The sequence below is a fragment of the Salvelinus alpinus genome, chromosome 28, assembly GCF_045679555.1.
Source record: "Salvelinus alpinus chromosome 28, SLU_Salpinus.1, whole genome shotgun sequence".
NCBI classification, from domain to species: domain Eukaryota; kingdom Metazoa; phylum Chordata; class Actinopteri; order Salmoniformes; family Salmonidae; genus Salvelinus; species Salvelinus alpinus.
Genome location: NC_092113.1, coordinates 30,435,644 through 30,456,412, shown reverse-complemented (window position 1 = coordinate 30,456,412; position 20,769 = coordinate 30,435,644).

Here is a 20,769-nt window from a genome sequence, read left to right as displayed (position 1 = left end):
AATTACATGAAGCCCATGGCATGAAGCCCATGGCAAATTTTTAGGCTATTAGTTATTTCAACAATAGTTGAATAACAACTACTGGTACTTAATTACCATATTCCCCTCACTATGAAAGACTACAATTGATGCTAGAGTTAGTCAGAGTTGTCCACAAAATCAATTTGTTGTTGTATTCATTTTATTGGTCATGATTCATGTAATTTGGGGTTGTTCACTGCAATGACTGAGTCTTATTGATTTACATTGTAACTGCAGAAACTCTCCAGAAGGTGTCTCTGTGTCTCTATTACAAGCGCCACATAGCATTCACCTTATCCATTTTTTGTCACTTACATGCAACTTTTTGTTAAAAGTGAAATTGAAGACATCACTGTGCTATGATTCCTTCAAAATGCAATATCTCAATTCTAGAAAAGATCCATCCAAGATAGTAAGCTCAATAATTAAAGGGAAATAGTGAAGTGCTCCCTGAAGTGTTCTGTCAGGCTCAGACACAGGGGATTGTGGTGTTGCAGATTTCTAACAGTAGCATATCAATTAAACACCACAACTGGCTTTCAGTCCCCTGGTGTCTTTTCACTGTACTTAGCCCATCAAGCAAATTGTCACAGTATATGAGATGGATACTAGACTGTTCTGCACCACTGCAGGCTTTTTGTTTTGTTTCTTATGTATATGGTACTGGTTGAAGTCGGAAGTTTAAATACACTTAGGTTGGAGTCATTAAAACAAATTTTTCAACCACTCCACACATTTCTAGTTAACAAACTATAGTTTTGGCAAGTCGGTTAGGACATCTACTTTGTGCATGACACAAGTATTTTTTCCAATAATTGTTTACAGACAGATTATTTCACTTATAATTCCCTGTATCACAATTCCAGTGGGTCAGAAGTTTACATACACTAAGTTGACTGTGCCTTTAAACAGCTTGGAAAATTCCAGATAATTATGTCATGGCTTTAGAAGCTTCTGATAGGCTAATCGACATCATTTGAGTCAATTGGAGGTGTACCTGTGGATGTATTTTAAGGCCTACCTTCAAACTCAGTGCCTCTTTGCTTGACATCATGGGAAAATCAAAAGAAATCAGCCAACACCTCAGGAAAAAAATTGTGGACCTCCACAAGTCGGGTTCATCCTTGGAAGCAATTTCCAAATGCCTGAAAGTACCTCGTTCATCTGTACAAACAATAGTACGCAAGTATAAACACCATGGGACCACGTAGCCGTCATACCGCTCAGGAAGGAGACACATTCTGTCTCCTAGAGAAGAACGTACTTTGGTGCGAAAAGTGCAAATCAATCCCAGAACAACAGCAAAGGACCTTGTGAAGATGCTGGAGGAAACCGGTACAAAAGTATCTATATCCACAGTAAAACGAGTTCTATATTGACATAACCTGAAAGGCCACTCAGCAAGGAAGAAGCCACTGCTCCAAAACCGCCATAAAAAAGACAGACTACGGTTTGCAACTGCACATGGGGACAAAGATCATACTTTTTGGAGAAATGTCCTCTGGACTGATGATACAAAAATACAACTGTTTGGCCATACTGACCATCATTATGTTTGGAGGAAAAGGGGGGAGGCTTGCAAGCTGAAGAACACCATCCCAACCGTGAAGCACGGGGGTGGCAGCAATCATGTTGTGGGGGGTGCTTTGCTGCCGGAGGGACTGGTGCACATCACAAAATAGATGGCATCATAAGGTAGGAAAATTATGTGGATATATTGAAGCAACATCTCAAGACATCAGTCAGGAAGTTAAAGCTTGGTTGCAAATGGGTCTTCCAAATGGACAATGACCCCAAGCATACTTCCAAGCATACTTCCAAGCATACTTCCAGTGTATGTACACTTCTGACCCACTGGGAATGTGATTAAAGAAATAAATGCTTAAATAAATCATTCTCTCTACTATTATTCTGACATTTCACATTATTAAAATAAAGCGGTGATCCTAACTGACCTAAGACAGGGAATTTTTACTAGGATTAAATGTCAGGAATTGTGAAAAACTGAGTTTAAATGTAGTTGGCTAAGGTGTATGTAATCATCCGACTTCAACTGTATACACTACCGTTCAAAAGTTTGGGGTCACTTTGAAATGTCCTTGTTTTTGAAAGAAAAGCAATTTTTTTGTCCGTTAAAATAACGTCAAATTGATCCGAAATACAGTTTAGACATTGTTAATGTTGTAAATGACTATTGTAGCTGGAAACGGCAGATTTTCTATGGACTATCATATATATCCGTACAGTGGCCCGTTATCAGCAACCATTACTCCTGTGTTCCAATGGCAAGTTGTGTTAGCGAATCCAAGTTGATCATTTTAAAAGGCTATTTGATCATTTGAAAACCCTTTTGCAATTATGTGAGCACAGATGAAAACTGTTGTACTGATTAAAGAAGCAATAAAACTGGCCTTCTTTAGACTAGTTGAGTATCTGGAGCATCAGCATTTGTGGGTTCGATTACTGGCTCAAAATGGCCAGAAACAAAGAAACTCATCATTCTGAAACTCATCAGTCTATTCTTTTTCTGACAAATGAAGGCTATTCCATGCGAGAAATTGCCAAGAAACTGAAGATCTCGTACATCGCTGTGTACTACTTCCTTCACAGAACAGCGCAAACGTTCTCTAACCAGAATAGAAAGAGGAGTGGGAGGCCCCGGTGCACAACTGAGGAAGAGGACAAGTACATTAGAGTGTCTAGTTTGAGAAACAGATGCCTCACGAGTCCTCAACTGGAAGCTTCATTAAATAGTACCCGCAATACACCCGTCTCAACGTCAACAGTGAAGAGGCAACTCCAGGATGCTGGCCTTCTAGGCAGAGTTGCAAAGAAAAAGCCATATCTCAGTCTGACCAATAAAAATAAAAGATTAAGATGGGCAAAAGAACACAGACACTGGACAGAGGAACTCTGCCTAGAAGGCCAGCATCCCGGAGCATCCCGAATATTTCAAGTTCAGTCGCAAAAACCATCAAGTGCTATGATGAAACTGGCTTTCATGAGGACCGCCACAGAAAAAGAGGACCCAGATTTCTCCTATAGAGTTCCATTTTTATGGAATGGTCTGCCTACCCATGTGAGAGACGCAGACTCGGTCTCAACCTTTAAGTCTTTACTGAAGACTCATCTCTTCAGTGGGTCATATGATTGAGTGTAGTCTGGCCCAGGAGTGTGAAGGTGAACCGAAAGGCTCTGGAGCAACGAACCGCCCTTGCTGTCTCTGCCTGGCCGGTTCCCCTCTCTCCACTGGGATTCTCTGCCTCTAACTCTATTACAGGGGCTGAGTCACTGGCTTACTGGTGCTCTTCCATGCCGTCCCTAGGAGGGGTGCGTCACTTGAGTGGGTTGAGTCACTGACGTGATCTTCCTGTCTGGGTTGGCGCCCCCCCTTGGGTTGTGCCGTGGCGGAGATCTTTGTGGGCTATACTCGGCCTTGTCTCAGGATGGTAAGTTGGTGGTTGAAGATATCCCTCTAGTGGTGTGGGGGCTGTGCTTTGGCAAAGTGGGTGGGGTTATATCCTTCCTGTTTGGCCCTGTCCGGGGGTATCATCGGATGGGGCCACAGTGTCTCCTGACCCCTCCTGTCTCAGCCTCCAGTATTTATGCTGCAGTAGTTTTGTGTCGGGGGGCTAGGGTCAGTTTTTTATATCTGGAGTACTTCTCCTGTCTTATCCGGTGTCCTGTGTGAATTTAAGTATGCTCTCTCTAATTCTCTCTTTCTTTCTTTCTTTCTTAACCTGAGCCCTATGGCCATGCCTCAGGACTACCTGGCATGATGACTCCTTGCTGTTCCCAGTCCACCTGGCCGTGCTGCTGCTCCAGTTTCAACTGTTCTGCCTGCGGCTATGGAACCCTGACCTGTTCACCGGACGTGCTACCTGTCCCAGACCTGCTGTTTTCAACTCTCTAGAGACCGCAGGAGCGGTAGAAATACTCTTAATGATTGGCTATGAAAAGCCAACTGACATTTACTCCTGAGGTGCTGACTTGCTGCACCCTCGACAACTACTGTGATTATTATTATTTGACCATGCTGGTCATTTAAGAACATTTGAACATCTTGGCCATGTTCTGTTATAATCTCCACCCGGCACAGCCAGAAGAGGACTGGCCACCCCTCATAGCCTGGTTCCTCTCTAGGTTTCTTCCTAGGTTTTGGCCTTTCTAGGGAGTTTTTCCTAGCCACCGTGCTTCTACACCTGCATTGCTTGCTGTTTGGGGTTTTAGGTTGGGTTTCTGTACAGCACTTTGATATATCAGCTGATGTAAGAAGGGCTATATAAATACATTTGATTTGATTTGATTTGATTTACCTCTGCTGCAGAGGATAAGTTCATTAGAGTTACCAGCCTCAGAAATCGGCAATTAACTGCACTTCAGATTGCAGCCCAAATTAATGCTTCACAGAGTTCAAGTAATAGACACACCTCAACATCAACTGTTCAGAGGAGATAGCGTGAATCAGGCCTTCATGGTCGAATTGCTGTAAAGAAACCACTACTAAATGACACCAATAAGAAGAGACTTGCTCGGGCCGAGAAACACAGGCAATGGACATTAGACTGGTGGAAATCTGTCCTTTGGTCTGATGAGTCCAAATTTGCGATTTTTTATTCCAACCGCTGTGTCTTTGTGAGACGTGGAGTAGGTGAACAGATGATCTCCGCATGTGTGGTTCCCACTGTGAAGCATGGAAGAGGAGGTGTGATGGTGTTGTGGTGCTTTGCTGGTGGCACTGTCTGTGATTTATTTAGAATTCAAGGCACACTTAACCAGCATGGCTACCACAGCATTCTGCAGCTATACACCATCACATCTGGTTTGCACTTAGTGGTACTCTCATTTGTTTTTCAACAGGACAATGACCCAACACACCACCAGGCTGTGTAAGGGCTATTTGACCAAGGAGAGTGATAGAGTGCTGTATCAGATGACCTGGCCTCCACAATCACCCGACCTCAATCCAATTGAGATGGTTTGGGATGAATTGGATCGCAGAGTGAAGGAAAAGCAGCCAACACGTGCTCAGCATATGTGGGAACTCCTTCAAAACTGTTGGAAAAGCATTCCAGGTGAAGCTGGTTGAGAGAATGCCAAGAGTGTGCAAACTGTCATCAAGGCAAAGGATGGCTACTTTGAAGAATCTCAAATATAAAATATATTTTAATTTGTTTAACACTTTTTTGCTTATTACATGATTCCATGTGTTATTTCATAGTTTTATGTCTTCACTTCTATTCTACAATGTCGAAAATAGTATAAATAAAGAAAAACTTTTGGCTGGTTCTGTGTACACATATACACTTCATGACCTAAAGTATGTGGACACCTGCTCGTCAAACATCTCATTCCAAAATCATGGGCATTACAGTTTTTCCCCAATTGTTAACACACGTTTGCTGAAACTACACGTTTTCTGAAACTACATCTCAAGTTCTCAAAACTTTGAACACAAAACATAAAACAGTTAGCCAATTTCCCCAACCCCACAGACATCTTGCAAAATGAAACACAGCAATCAAAATCATGTACTCCCTGCTCAAAATGAAATTCTGCATACAAATGAGACAAACACACATCAAATGAATCTAACTTAGTGACAACCAAGATCACGCTGTGACATATTAAAAACACTACTTTCAGAACCTATTTCAGTCTAAAGACTACGATTTTGTTGTTGTACTGTATATTGTTTGTGTGTACTCAAACAAGAAAGGAACAGAAATACAACAATTTTAATGTTATATTTCAAAATGACTCAATACAGGGCAAATAGCATACTGTAAGCACACATACAGTAAAAATGCAAACATACAGTAAATATATTTTGTATATGCAAAGGAAGAAAAATAGACCTATTTGTATTACTGTACGTTAGATCAATTGCAAAGAACAGATAAAGAAACTGTTGAAATACAGTAAAATCATAAGTCAAGAAACAAATACTCCACTGTGAAAACAAAATCAGTCATGTCTTGTGTTTTGGGCCGACTACAGATTTTCATCAACATAACAGGCGGTATTCTCCTTGGCCAGACAGCAGTGAAAATATCTTCTACCATCATGCATCCACCCCTGACAGGAATAAGTGTGGAATGTCACCACAGGCCTCCTCCATTGCCTGGAGAAGGGCTATACGTTCATGGAGTTTGCGATCATACACCTTTCCACCTCCTTGCTGAAAACAACTCCTCAATTGGGTTGAGAAATGGGGAATATAGAGAATTGTAAACCTGGGATGGTCATGGAACTAGGGCTGTGGTCACAACAGGGCTGTGGTCAGCCGGTGATTGTCAAGCAAATAACTGCCAGTTTCACGGTAATTCACCGTTAATTAACATAAACACATTTAGCATCTCCTGGCTTCCACACCTACAAGCCACTTGATGCAGACCTTTGGAACATCTACATTTCAAAAAGTCGAATAAATCCATGTCATACAGCCTACACTTCCACAATAAATCCATAATTTATTTTAGACAGGTCTAAAAACATGATTGGAAAATGTAGTCTATTTCAGAAGAACAGAATAGCATACTGAGTTGTCCTTATGTTAGGTCCTGATCTGGCTATGCCATTTGGCTGTGGGTTACACTCATTTAGCAGACAATATTTGCTTAGAATTCTGTACTATTGAATGAAGCTAAATAAATTACGAAGCTAATCAAAATATTTGAGAGAGTGTGCACGTGCGGCTAGTCTGTGTTGAGTAGTTAACAAAGAAACAGGTACTCCTATATGCTTAATTGAGGGTTATTTATGTAACTTTAGTTGTGATACAAACGTTGGGCTATATTGTTTATATTTTTTATATTTTAAGGCTGCGTAATATGACTCTAATGATAATTTGAAAAAAGTTACATGAAAGGCATGAGCTCTGCTTTGTTTTTTTTGTGCAGGCTGAACTCACTTCATCAGTCTCTCATTCACAATTTGACAAGCACTTGATAATGCCTCGAATTTCCCGGCGGCATCCCCTTTGTGTGGCCGTAATGCCCCCTAAAGAAATCCATGCCTTTTGCGGCCAATGACCGTTGTGCCCTTCGGCTGAATATAATTCCTTTCTCCCTATGTGCTGCGTGCTCCAAAGCACCTTCCTCTCACATGGCTCTCCATCACCTGATTGGGTCTTTCTCACAGGCAACAAATACATCAGGGATGCAACTTGGCGCGTCCTTATCCAATTCCAAGGCGCCTATTTAAGATATTGGAAGAACTGTCCACATTTACATTTCGGCAGCCAACAAGATGAGTAGGCCTAACAAACAGCAAAAGCACTAGCCTATGTCAATCTACTATCCCCCATAGTACAAAAGTTGACCTATTCTATTCTGTGCGAGAAATAAATATTCAAAACATAATCTGGGACTGCTGTGGGATGCGATAGATCACAAATTAATACAACCACTAGAATAGAAAAAATAATATTTACACAATGAGGCTGACAGAACAGATCAGAAAGTTTAGCTTAAAATGTTGGTAAAGTATTAGGCTATTTCTTCACATAATAAGCGCAACAATGCGCACAGGGCAATAGGCTGTAAGCGTGAATGTTCCATTAGCGGGATAACACCATTATCAAAAGTGAACTTAAATGCGGTTATGCATGTAATTATTTTATTATAAAGGTGCGTTTTATGGTTAAAATTATCTTCCCCAAACTTGAAACTCAAGGGCTGCGTGTGTACACTGTATGCCAGTTACGCTCTACACTCCTTGTAAAGCAGATTAATGTGCTTAATTTTAAGATGTTATTTGGCCACTTTAGTTATGATACAAACCTTATCAAAACATGTAGGCCTACGGGCTAAGAAACATGAGGTGTGGGACTATGAATTGAAAAAGTCGGAAAAAAAGCTGTGCATTGTTTTTTGCTATACACTGGGCATCATTCACAAGTGTTAATTAACTTCTTACGGCTGGGGGGCAGTATTGAGTAGCTTGGATGAATAAGGTGCCCAGAGTAAACTGCCTGCTACTCAGTCCCAGAAGCTAAGATATGCATCTTATTAGTAGATCTGGATAGGAAACACTCTGAAGTTTCTAAAACTGTTTGAATGATGTCTGTGAGTATAACAGAACTCATATGGCAGGCAAAAACCTGAGAAAAAATCCAACCAGGAAGTGGGAAATCTGAGGTTTGTAGTTTTTCAACTCTTTGCCTATCCAAGATACAGTGTACATTTGGTCCGATTGCACTTCCTAAGGCTTCCACTAGATGTCAACAGTCTTTAGAACCTTGTTTGAGGTTTCTATTATGAAGGAGAAGAGAATGAGAGCTGTTTCAACCAGAGGTCTGGCAGAGTGCCATGAGCTCAGTCTCGCGCGCGCCCGTGAGAGTTAGCTGCGTTCCATTGCATTTCTAAAGACAAAGGAATTCTCCGGTTGAAACATTATTGAAGATTTATGTTAAAACATCCTAAAGATTGATTCTATACATTGTTTGACATGTTTCTACGAACTGTAACGGTACTTTTTGACTTTTCGTCTGCGCCTCATGAATTTGGATTTGTGACCTAAACGCGCGAACAAAAAGGAAGTATTTGGACATAAAATATGGACTTTATCGAACAAAACAAACATTTATTGTGGAACTGGGATTCCTGGGAGTGCATTCTGATGAAGATCATCAAAGGTAAGTGAATATTTATAATGCTATTTCTGACTTCTGTTGATTCCACAACATGGCGGGTACCTGTATGGCTTGTTTTTGTGTCCGTACTCAGATTATTGCATGGTGTGCTTTTTCCGTAAAGTTCTTTAAAAAATCTGACACAGAGGTTGCATTAAGGAGAAGTGGATCTATAATTCCATGTATAACACTTGTATTTTCATCAACATTTATGATGAATATTTCTGTAAATTGATGTGGCTCTCTGCAAAATCACCGGATGTTTTGGAAGCAAAACATTACTGACCATAACGCGCCAATGTAAACTGATAATTTTGGATATAAATATTAACTTTATCGAACAAAACATACATGTATTGTGTAACATGAAGTCCTATGAGTGTCATCTGATGAAGATCATCAAAGGTTAGTGATTCATTTTATCACTATTTCTGCTTTTTGTGACTCCTCTCTTTGGCTGGAAAAATGGCTGTGTTTTTCTGTGACTAGTTGCTAACATAATCGTTTGGTGTGCTTTCGTCGTAAAGCCTTTTTGAAATCAAACACTGTGGTGGGATTAACAACAAGTTTATCTTTAAAATTCTGTAAAATACTTGTATGTTTGAGGAATTTTAATTATGAGATTATGAGCGCCCTGCACTTCCACTGGCTGTTGTCATATCGATCCCGTTAGCGGGATTTCAGCCGTAAGAAGTTTTTAATATATAATTTACAAGTTATAGGCTAATATTGTTACCCATCAGTCTATTATTGATTTAATCTTTAGATATACTAAATAAAAAGTTTGAAATTTGTTTTGATTTAGAATGGACCATTATCATGCGCATGTCTCATAACGTGGGCAGGGGGAAAGAAATAGATGTAATCATTGCACTTAAATAGCAAATGGAGGATGGTTTTCCCATGGTTCATTTTCATGCCAGCCAGGTAGGCTACACTCCTGTTGTAAAGACAACCATGTGCTTAATATTAGGAAAGATGAGATATTAATATAGTAGGTCGAGCATAAAGAAAGCTGATGGGAGCCTCCTCTTTTTAATAGAAGCCATCACTCTGTTTTCTCACGCAATTGCATAGCCAATACAAATATTGCACAACATGAGCTCATGGGCTCTCATGAGGTGTTTAATTAGATGTTCGATTATATTTGCATTGACGTCAGAGTGATTAGAGGGACAATAGAGTGCTGAGTACCAGGCAGTTAGCAAGTTTGGTAGGCTACTAATGAGCATCAGCAGCATCATAGCTTGGAGAAGCCTAATTTCCGTGACTAAACGGTCACAGGGAATTTGACTGTTTTCATGACTCGTGACCGCCGGTGTGGTAGTCCTACATGGAACTAGTTGCGGACCTGATATCCCGATAAAACTCATGGTGTCCCAAATTAGAACATACATTTGCTGCTCAGGATCACCTGGCCCTCTGCTCTGACTGAAAAAGATTGTCATCCAAGTTGTTCAGGAAATAAGGAGATGGGCAGTGTTGTATGGTCCAAGGGTGGCATGGTGGTGGAGGACCCCATTGTGGCTCACAGCTGTGTATCTGGTGACATTTCCCCCAAGCTGGCCAGGTACCTCAATGATGGCCCGTTGACTAATGATGTTCCTTCCTCTCCTCCTCGTCTTTGCTCAATTGAATCCAGCCTGATCTATGAATATGTCTTCCTGGAAGATGGGACTTGCATCCAACTCCATGATTATCTGAAATGACATTAAATACTGTAATTGCTGTATAGTAAAGTTCACTGACAACATCAAGAGTGTGCAAAGCTGGCATCAAGGCAAAGGATGGTGGTTACTATAAAAAAAAAAGTAAAATATAAAATATATTTTGATTTGTTGAACAGTTTTTTGGTTACTACATGATTCCATATGTGTTATTTCATAGTTTTGATGTCTTCACTATTATTCTGCAGTGTAGAAAATTGTAAAAATAAAGAAAAACCCTTGAATGAGTAGGTGTGTCCAAACTTTTGACTGGTACTGTATGTTTACTCTATACTGTACAAACTGTATCCATCTCTTTGGTTTGGATCACCTCTGTCACGAATCCCGCTTCCTGAGTCTGTTTTTGCCTGTGTTCTGTCCTGGAGTGTTTTTTCCGGTGTCCTGGAACGCACCCTGTCTGGTTGCCGGGCGACGTAGCTAGTTGGAGGATCTCTGAGTACCCGCACCTGTATCCCATCAGCTATCTGCACACCTGGTCCTGATCATCACCCCTCCACTTCATAAGCGCTGACCTGACATCCATACCCTGCCGGATCGTTAGCCATGAACAGTATGTTGTGCCAGCGTATCAGCCTCCAGTTTGATAGAGTTTGTTTTGTTGTTTTGTACGTCTTGCTTGCCTTGAACTTACCTCCGTTTTTTCTGTCTACAGTCATTCACCCGGAACACTCATCCCATCCCTACCTGGTCGTCGGTGACTTCAGTTACTTCCTTGGATCTGCTTACTCAATTCCATCAACTCACCTCCGCTGCCCGCTCCGCTACTTGGATTTTTCTATCACTACATTTAAACTTGTAAAGAAATACTCGCCTTCGTCTTACTCTCCTTGTCCTGGTCTGCTTCTGGGTTCTACTTTAGAGAACCGTGACAACCTCATCAATTTAGTGATCATTGCAGTATTCTGAAATTCTATTTGCTCACCTACAGTTTCTGTATGTTAAATGTCTTCAGAGAATAAACCTCTACGGCTTTCATAATTCTATACCATGCAGTCTTTAGATTATGCACACGCTCCCATGGATACTCCCACTGTAGACATTTATACTGCATGTTGCATGATACTTCATTAATATATTGCATTGTGATGGGAACGTTTATGTTTGTGCTTTTCTAATAACCAATTGGACTGGTTTCATGCAAGTGACTGATTGATCGTGCCTGGGAGGAATCCTCACTATCAATATCTGCAATTTGACAGTACGCCCAGAACCTTGTTTTGAGAACGAAAGGGATATATCAGTTGCAAGGTCTCAGCTTGGAGAGAAGAAGCCTCATGAGGTACTGGTCGGTCACATGCATGAACCAAACCTTAATGATGAATTAATTAGGGATAATGAATAAGCTGAATCATGCAAATATAACTTGTCTGTGTAAGCAGTATATACAGTGGGGAGAACAAGTATTTGATACACTGCCGATTTTGAAGGTTTTCCTACTTCCAAAGCATGTAGACGTCTGTAATTTTTATCATAGGTAGACTTCAACTGTGAGAGACGGAATCTAAAACAAAAATCCAGAAAATCACATTGTATGATTTTTAAGTAATTAAATTGCATTTTATTGCGTGACATAAGTATTTGATCACCTACCAACCAGTAAGAATTCTGTCTCTCACAGACCTGGTAGTTTTTCTTTAAGAAGCCCTCCTGTTCTCCACTCATTACCTGTATTAACTGCACCTGTTTGAACTTGTTACCTGTATAAAAGACACCTGTACACACACTCAATCAAACAGACTCCAATCTCTCCACAATGGCCAAGACCAGAGAGCTGTGTAAGGACATCAGGGATAAAATTGTAGACCTGCACAAGGCTGGGATGGGCTACAGGACAATAGGCAAGCAGCTTGGTGAGAAGGCAACAACTGTTGGCGCAATTATTAGAAAATGGAAGATGTTCAAGATGACGGTCAATCACTCTCGGTCTGGGGCTCCATGCAAGATCTCACCTCGTGGGGCATCAATGATCATAAGGAAGGTGAGGGATCAGCCCAGAACTACACGGCAGGACCTGGTCAATGACCTGAAGAGAGCTGGGACCACAGTCTCAAAGAAAACCATTAGTAACACACTACGCTGTCATGGATTGAAATCCTGCAGCGCACGCAAGGTCCCCCTGCTCAAGCCAGCGCATGTCCAGGCCCGTCTGAAGTTTGCCAATGACCATCTGGATGATCCAGAGGAGGAATGGGAGAAGGTCATGTGGTCTGATGAGACAAAAATAGAGCTTTTTGGTCTAAACTCCACTCGCCGTGTTTGGAGGAAGAAGAAGGTTGAGTACAACCCCAAGAACACCCTCCCAACCGTGAAGCATGGAGGTGGAAACATAATTCTTTGGGGATGCTTTTCTGCAAAGGGGACAGGACGACTGCACCGTATTGAGGGGAGGATGGATGGGGCCATGTATCGCGAGATCTTGGCCAAAAACCTCCTTCCCTCAGTAAGAGCATTGAAGATGGGTCGTGGCTGGATCTTCCAGCATGACAACGACCCGAAACACACAGCCAGGGCAACTAAGGAGTGGCTCCGTAAGAAGCATCTCAAGGTCCTGGAGTGGCCTAGCCAGTCTCCAGACCTGAACCCAATAGAAAATCTTTGGAGGGAGCTGAACGTCCGTATTGCCCACCGACAGCCCCGAAACCTGAAGGATCTGGAGAAGGTATGTATGGAGGAGTGGGCCAAAATCCCTGCTGCAGTGTGTGCAAACCTGGTCAATAACTACAGGAAACGTATGATCTTTGTAATTGCAAACAAAGGTTTCTGTACCAAATATTAAGTTCTGCTTTTCTGATGTATCAAATACTTATGTCATGCAATAAAATGCAAATTAATTACTTAAAAATCATACAATGTGATTTTCTGGATTTTTGTTTTAGATTCCGTCTCTCACAGTTGAAGTGTACCTATGATAAAAATTACAGACCTCTACATGCTTTGTAAGTAGGAAAACCTTCAAAATCGGCAGTGTATCAAATACTTGTTCTCCCCACTGTAAGAGAAGTAATGGAACTGCCCGGGTAATTTCCACGACAATTTTGCATCACAAAAAGGATGATTGATTCTGCCTGCAGAGCTTTCCAGTGAGGGTCTGGGAGGGAAACAGCTGGCGCTTTATGAAGCGTGAGGGAAATTCCCTTTTGACCAAAAGACGACGAGGACCCGCCCAGACTAGACCCTTACTGTGAGCTGCCCAGGAGACACATCATCCACGAACAATTGAGGGACAGGGCGACTGAATTTCAGTAAGGCAATTTAAATGAATTTGAAAAAAAGAATGATAAAACCAATAAAACTAAACATAGAAAATGAAGAGGAGGGAACCACTAGTCTTAAGTAATAGCACAAGGAGTTATTCTAAATGTATGGCTACATAGACTGCCGAGACTATAGATACGCAAGACTATTGTGGTGGATATTATAAAATAAGGATTTGCTATATATATATATATATATATAGTATACAGTATATACTACTAACGTTGACATACATTACATTCATCTTATATTTCGAGCATTAACTTTTCTCATCACGGTCCCTTTTGTGGTAATGACAGATTGGTATCTCAATGCATTCTTAGTCTAAATTACTATACATTTTCCAGTGTGCAGGCCTCCACAATCAACCTGATACCCCAAATAAACAATTGTGGACAAGCCTAAATCAATTACGGGCACAGTTAACCACCCCCATCATTCACGGCACTCATTCTTCTGGTGTGTCTCCATTTTCTCCTTCAGATAACTTTAAAGTTCATATTTCCAATGGCACACATGTTCAATGTGGATGGCCCTTGAAAATGTCCCAATATCTGGGGAATAATCTGATTTTCCCAACAGACGAATCTCTCACCTGAGCCGCCACCATCCTATACGGTCCATTATGTCAATTTTCCTACCAGTACACCAGCAGCATGAGAGAAGTTTGAATGGGATCTCTCTCCACACTCACTCCACATGGACTCATGTCGCACTCCTGAGAGAAAAGGCATGAGAGAAAAGGCAGTTGATAACTTCGACTGGATGCTGTGTACAGGTTGCTGGCTCGGACTCAGGTCTCAGGGAGAAGTGATGAAAGACAGGGCCATAGTGAATGCCATTTTCGTCATTTCTTCAGCTGGTTAGAGGGGGTGAGGTTCAGACTGTTCTTGGTCAAATTATCCCTTCCATGTATCTAGGTACCATCTGTGGTCACCTTCGCCATAACCTCGAGAGAAGACAGACCAGAACAACAGTTTAGTTTAGGGCATTTCCGATTCAGGAAATCCAGACAAATGATTCACTATATGACAAATGACAAATGATTCACTGTATGACACATTATTACGACTACCAATATTCTTAATACAGATTTCTAATACAAATGTCAAAGAGAATAACAACACATCATTAAAATCATTTTTGCAAATTTGCTTATACTCCCTTATCATATTGGCGACCTCACCGCAGAGTTACAGGGTTAGAGACTTAGAGGGCTAATCCTTAGGGAGACATCCCAACCATCCAGCAGACCCAATCTGATGAGATTTGTTATTTAAGCAATACAAAAACAAAGAAAACAAAACAACAACAGCAATACAAATATATCATTTGAGCTGGGGAAAACTTCAATTAATTTGGAGTAACTGTCAACCATTACCAACATAAATATTTTCCTTTTACAGGCAGGCATGTGAAAAACATATATTTGCATATTTACAAAAAGGCCCCAGAGGACTGGTAATTCCCCTTTGGACATATGACTCACATCGTGATTCATGCATCCAAAAACAAACAAACAACAACACTGCCTGTTAAATCAAAATAACAAACACAATTAGAATTACAACTCTATCTTAACTTAATTGTATCCCATAAGGTAATTCAAGGAATAGTAAAACAGACTAGAGACAGGTGTCCCTCATTCAGGGGCAACTCTCTCTCTGTCCTTCTCGTGGTCGGAATCACACATAAGACTATTGATAAATTATAAATGTCTTCCTAATCATTGGTGTTTACATATTACATTTAAATCTCACCCAATGTCTCTAGGCTTTCTAATGAGGGTGATCAGGCCTCACCAGAAAGTCAGAACAGAGGTAAGAGGTCATTCAGCCCCATTCTTTCCCTTCTCTTCCCCTGTACCTCAGACATTATTTAAAGACATTTCAAACATTTTAAACATTTTGTGACAGGTTTACATTGTGTTTTTCAGTACATGTCTTATCAGGACAATTTACATGTGTGCAACCAAAACTCTGACAATAGATTAAAACTTCAGAACATTGTATTTGTGTGCCCTTTAAGGTGTATAATTTCTAACCTGTGAAAACCCACTAAGACCTAAATAAAAAGACCCTACACAATAAATCAAACACGGTATTAACACCACTAACAAATATTCATATCAGGTGGGTTGTGTGTGCTGGTGTGTGTGGTAAAACGTAGGCCAAAAACAAACAAATGGCCAGGCCTTACTTAATTGGGAGCTCCCTTTATGGCTGGATCTGGGTACCTTTATACTTAAAAGAACTTCAGAATTTTGCTAACTGTTCTCCCAAGGCAACAGCCTCGTGAAACACTTCAAAGGGAGAGATAGGGACACCCCATCCTTTCCTAAAATAAAACATACATATTTAATTCGTTTTCACTTTGCTAAATCTTACTCAGTCCCAAAAAATACAAAATTAGAATTCTTACTTTCCAATTAACTTTCCAATTAACTTCCCATTTCCTTTCTTTCCCACTTTCTTTGTTGCGAGCCTACATATCTGTTTCCTTCATATCTGTTTCCCTCTCAATCACCATCACCCAGTACATTTCTCTTCCACTCTAACACTTGTTTCCCTCTACAGTCTCTACTACACTCTACCTCTGTCTTTCCATCTAATGTTACTTTACCAGGTGAACAACACATTTTAAATTACAGACATAACAAAACATGACACCTTCTGTTCACAAGGAGGCCACTGTCCTCCCTCCACTCTTTAGTCGTTTGTGAGCTTCAATATTTACTGTGTATACTATAACCAATCTCCGTTGGATATTCACTATTTGCCTCATACTCATTTTATTGATAATCAATCTTATCCTTTACAGTCTAAGAATTTACAATCCACACTCTCCTCATTCACACGGGAGGCTCTTCCTCCTCTCAAAACAGTTGGTCATTCACACTTATTCTCCCATACATGCATGTTCAACCCACCACTGTACAGTATTCAACTCTCACCTTTCTATTTTCACTACTCGTAGCTCTCAGGCTACATAGACACTTGTCCTATGCCTCGAACAGTACTGCAAATGGGGCTCTCACTAGCCCCGCCAAACCCCCTCTCTGGAATTTAGGATCCTTCTTTTATTTTTTATTAACCCATCCACATCCCCTTCTCTTCGGAGGACAAATATATACTGTATATATTTTTTTTAATAGTTTTTCTGCTACATATGTAGTACATACATATAAATTTTACATACACATTTTGCATACACCTTTTACATACATGGTCATTTTATATAAAGCAGTCACATAACAATAATACATTACCAAACATAAGCTCTTTAATCCCAACCCTCAGCCACACTCAACCCATCCCACCTATCACCATAGACCACCCTCGTTTGGTTTCCATGTGCCATGTATTTTTCAATTGTGCTTTGATATTTTACATAATTTTTTTAGCGTTCTAATCGTATGGTATCCATGGATTGTGAGCTAAAGATGAAAACTTTTCCTATGAGTATTATTATATTATTTATTGACCGACTATGGCTTTCCAAATTGTCCAACACTGCTATTTGTAAGGTTCATTTTAAGTACATGTTGGGATTTTTTAACCATTCCTGAACCTGTGACCAGAAACAAGCTACATAGGGGCAATGCCAGAATAAATTATCTATTGATTCTGTCTCTTCGCAGCTAAATCTACAGAGCTGAGATTGTATGCCCCATATACACTGCTCAAAAAAATAAAGGGAACACTTAAACAACACAATGTAACTCCAAGTCAATCACACTTCTGTGAAATCAAACTGTCCACTTAGGAAGCAACACTGATTGACAATAAATTTCACATGCTGTTGTGCAAATGGAATAGACAAAAGGTGGAAATTATAGGCAATTAGCAAGACACCCCCAATAAAGGAGTGGTTCTGCAGGTGGTGACCACAGACCACTTCTCAGTTCCTATGCTTCCTGGCTGATGTTTTGGTCACTTTTGAATGCTGGCGGTGCTTTCACTCTAGTCGTAGCATGAGACGGAGTCTACAACCCACACAAGTGGCTCAGGTAGTGCAGCTCATCCAGGATGGCACATCAATGCGAGCTGTGGCAAGAAGGTTTGCTGTGTCTGTCAGCGTAGTGTCCAGAGCATGGATGCGCTACCAGGAGACAGGCCAGTACATCAGGAGACGTGGAGGAGGCCGTAGGAGGGCAACAACCCAGCAGCAGGACCGCTACCTCCACTTTGTGCAAGGAGGGGCAGGAGGAGCACTGCCAGAGCCCTGCAAAATGACCTCCAGCAGGCCACAAATGTGCATGTGTCTGCTCAAACGGTCAGAAACAGACTCCATGAGGGTGGTATGAGGGCCCTACGTCCACAGGTGGGGGTTGTTGCCCTCCTACGACCTCCTCCACGTCTCCTGATGTACTGGCCTGTCTCCTGGTAGCGCCTCCATGCTCTGGACACTACGCTGACAGACACAGCAAACCTTCTTGCCACATCTCGCATTGATGTGCCATCCTGAATGAGCTGCACTACCTGAGACACTTGTGTGGGTTGTAGACTCCGTCTCATGCTACCACTAGAGTGAAAGCACCGCCAGCATTCAAAAGTGACCAAAACATCAGCCAGGAAGCATAGGAACTGAGAAGTGGTCTGTGGTCACCACCTGCAGAACCACTCCTTTATTGGGGGTGTCTGGCTAATTGCCTATAATTTCCACCTTTTGTCTATTCCATTTGCACAACAGCATGTGAAATTTATTGTCAATCAGTGTTGCTTCCTAAGTGGACAGTTTGATTTCACAGAAGTGTGATTGACTTGGAGTTACATTGTGTTGTTTAAGTGTTCCCTTTATTTTTTTGAGCAGTGTATATATATAGCATTCTGTTGGTGGCAGCAGCTGTCAACATTTTTGTCCTCAAATGTAACTGGTATATTTTTCTATTTATGCCAGTTCCTTTCAGCCAATTTGTATCTTTAATATATGTCAGGCAAACAAGTTCCCTACCTTCTCCCTTTTCCACGTGCCTCCATTTTTGTGGTAATGCTGCAATCCGTTGGTTGTAATTTTGGATTGTGCAGATATTCCCATATATTTTCTATAGCAGCATATGCGACATAACCCCTCCGTTTCTATTCATAATATCATTAATAAATATAATTTTAAAAAATAACATTTTTTTCCATAAAGAATGTTTTTTTTATTAATCAGTATTTTTGAGTTTAACCATAACATTTGTTGTAATATTTGTTCTATCTTTTCTGGAGGATAAAACTGAAATTGTAACCAGCTTTGTATATCTTGTTTAAGAAAAGGCGATATTTTAAACAAAATTTCATTTTCAATTTGTCGGAAATGAGAAGTCATAATCTGTATGATGGCAAAAAGGCAATTTTTTAACAAAGACTGAGCCTTTCTTAATAATCTATTGGAGAACCATTTTGGGTTAAGTATAACTTATGAATGAGTGACGCTTTTAGTGACAGTTTAAAAGCTTTAATATTTAATAATTTTACCCTCATATGATTTAAAAAACGAGTCGTCTGGAGTAGGCAGTGCCATTACATTAGTAAGTAAGTAAACTGTGATAGGACCAAAGAGTTAATCAATGAGATTTTTCCATAAATAGACAAGTATTTACCTCTCCATGGTTGCAGAATCTTATCTATTTTTGCTAACCTTCTATTGAAATTGATTGTGGTAAGTTCATTTATATTTTTTGAGATGTGAATACCAAGTATGTCTACTTCCGCCCATTTTATTGGTAAATTACGTAATATGTCATAATTAGGTTTTAGTCCAGAGAGGCTAGAAAAGTAATCAAAATCTTCAATGAGACTGTGCAGGGATCCAGATTGTGGACTTAAGAACAAACTTGAGTCATCGGCAAACATTGGGATAGGGGGCAATATTTTGACGTCCGGATGAAAAGCGTGCCCAAAGTAAACTGCCTATTACTCAGGCCCAGAAGCTAGGATATGCATTTAAATATAATAGATTTGGATAGAAAACACTCTAAAGTTTCTAAAACTGTTCAAATAATGTCTGTGAGTATAACAGAACTGATATGACAGGTGAAACCCCGAGGACAAACCATCCCCCCCAAAAAAATATTTTCAGCTTACCACCATTTTCAATGGCTATCACTTTTATTATAAGGCGAAGTCCTCCCAGATTGCAGTTCCTAGGGCTTCCAATAGATGTCAACAGTCTCTAGAAAGAGTTTCAGGCTGGTTTTTGGAAAAATTAGGCAGAAATTGTAGTTTTTCTAGGTGGCTCCCATTTTGGCTGTAGTGTTTCCAAGCGCGAGGAAGAGAGTGCGTTTTTTGGTATTTTTCTCCGGTTAAGACAATAACGATTCTCCGTCTTAAATTCTATAGTTTATTTACGTATTAGGGTACCTAAGGTTTGATTATAAACGTTGTTTGACTTATTAGTAACGTTTGGAATTCATTTTGTATGCATTTTGATGGAGGGAAACTGGGTGGATTATTGACTGAAGCACGCCAGCTAAACTGAGTTTTTTATGGATATAAAGAAGGACATTATCAAACAAAAGGACCATTTGTGATGTAACTGGGACCTTTTGGAGTATCAACAGAAGAAGATCATCAAAGGTATGGCTTTTATTATATCGCTATTTCTGACTTTCGTGTAGCACCTGCTTGGTTGAAATATATTTTCAATGGTTTTGTATGCGGGGCGCTGTCCTCACATAATCGCATGGGTTGCTTTCGCCGTAAAGCCTTTTTGAAATCTGACACAGCGGCTGGATTAACAAGAAGTTAAGCATTATTTTTATGTATTACACTTGTGATTTTATGAAAGTGAAATATTTATAATACTGTAGTTTGAATTTTGCGCTCTGCAATTTCACCGGATGATGTCGAGGTGTCCCGCTAGCGACATGCCTTTCCCAAAGAGGTTTTAACTAGCTACTTCCAGACACAAATGAGAAAACAGCTCACTGACCATTTTAATCACCCTACTGAAATGGATACTTGCATAGTGGAGTCTTTTGTTAAGACATGAAGCTAGCTAGCTAAATAATTAACCATAATTAACCATAACCATAATGTTGGTGAGTTGACGTTGCTCTTATATCCAATAGTTCCTCCCGACTGTATGTAATAAAACCTAAGATTACCTGGGCTAACAATGTAAGAAATAACACATAAAAAAACA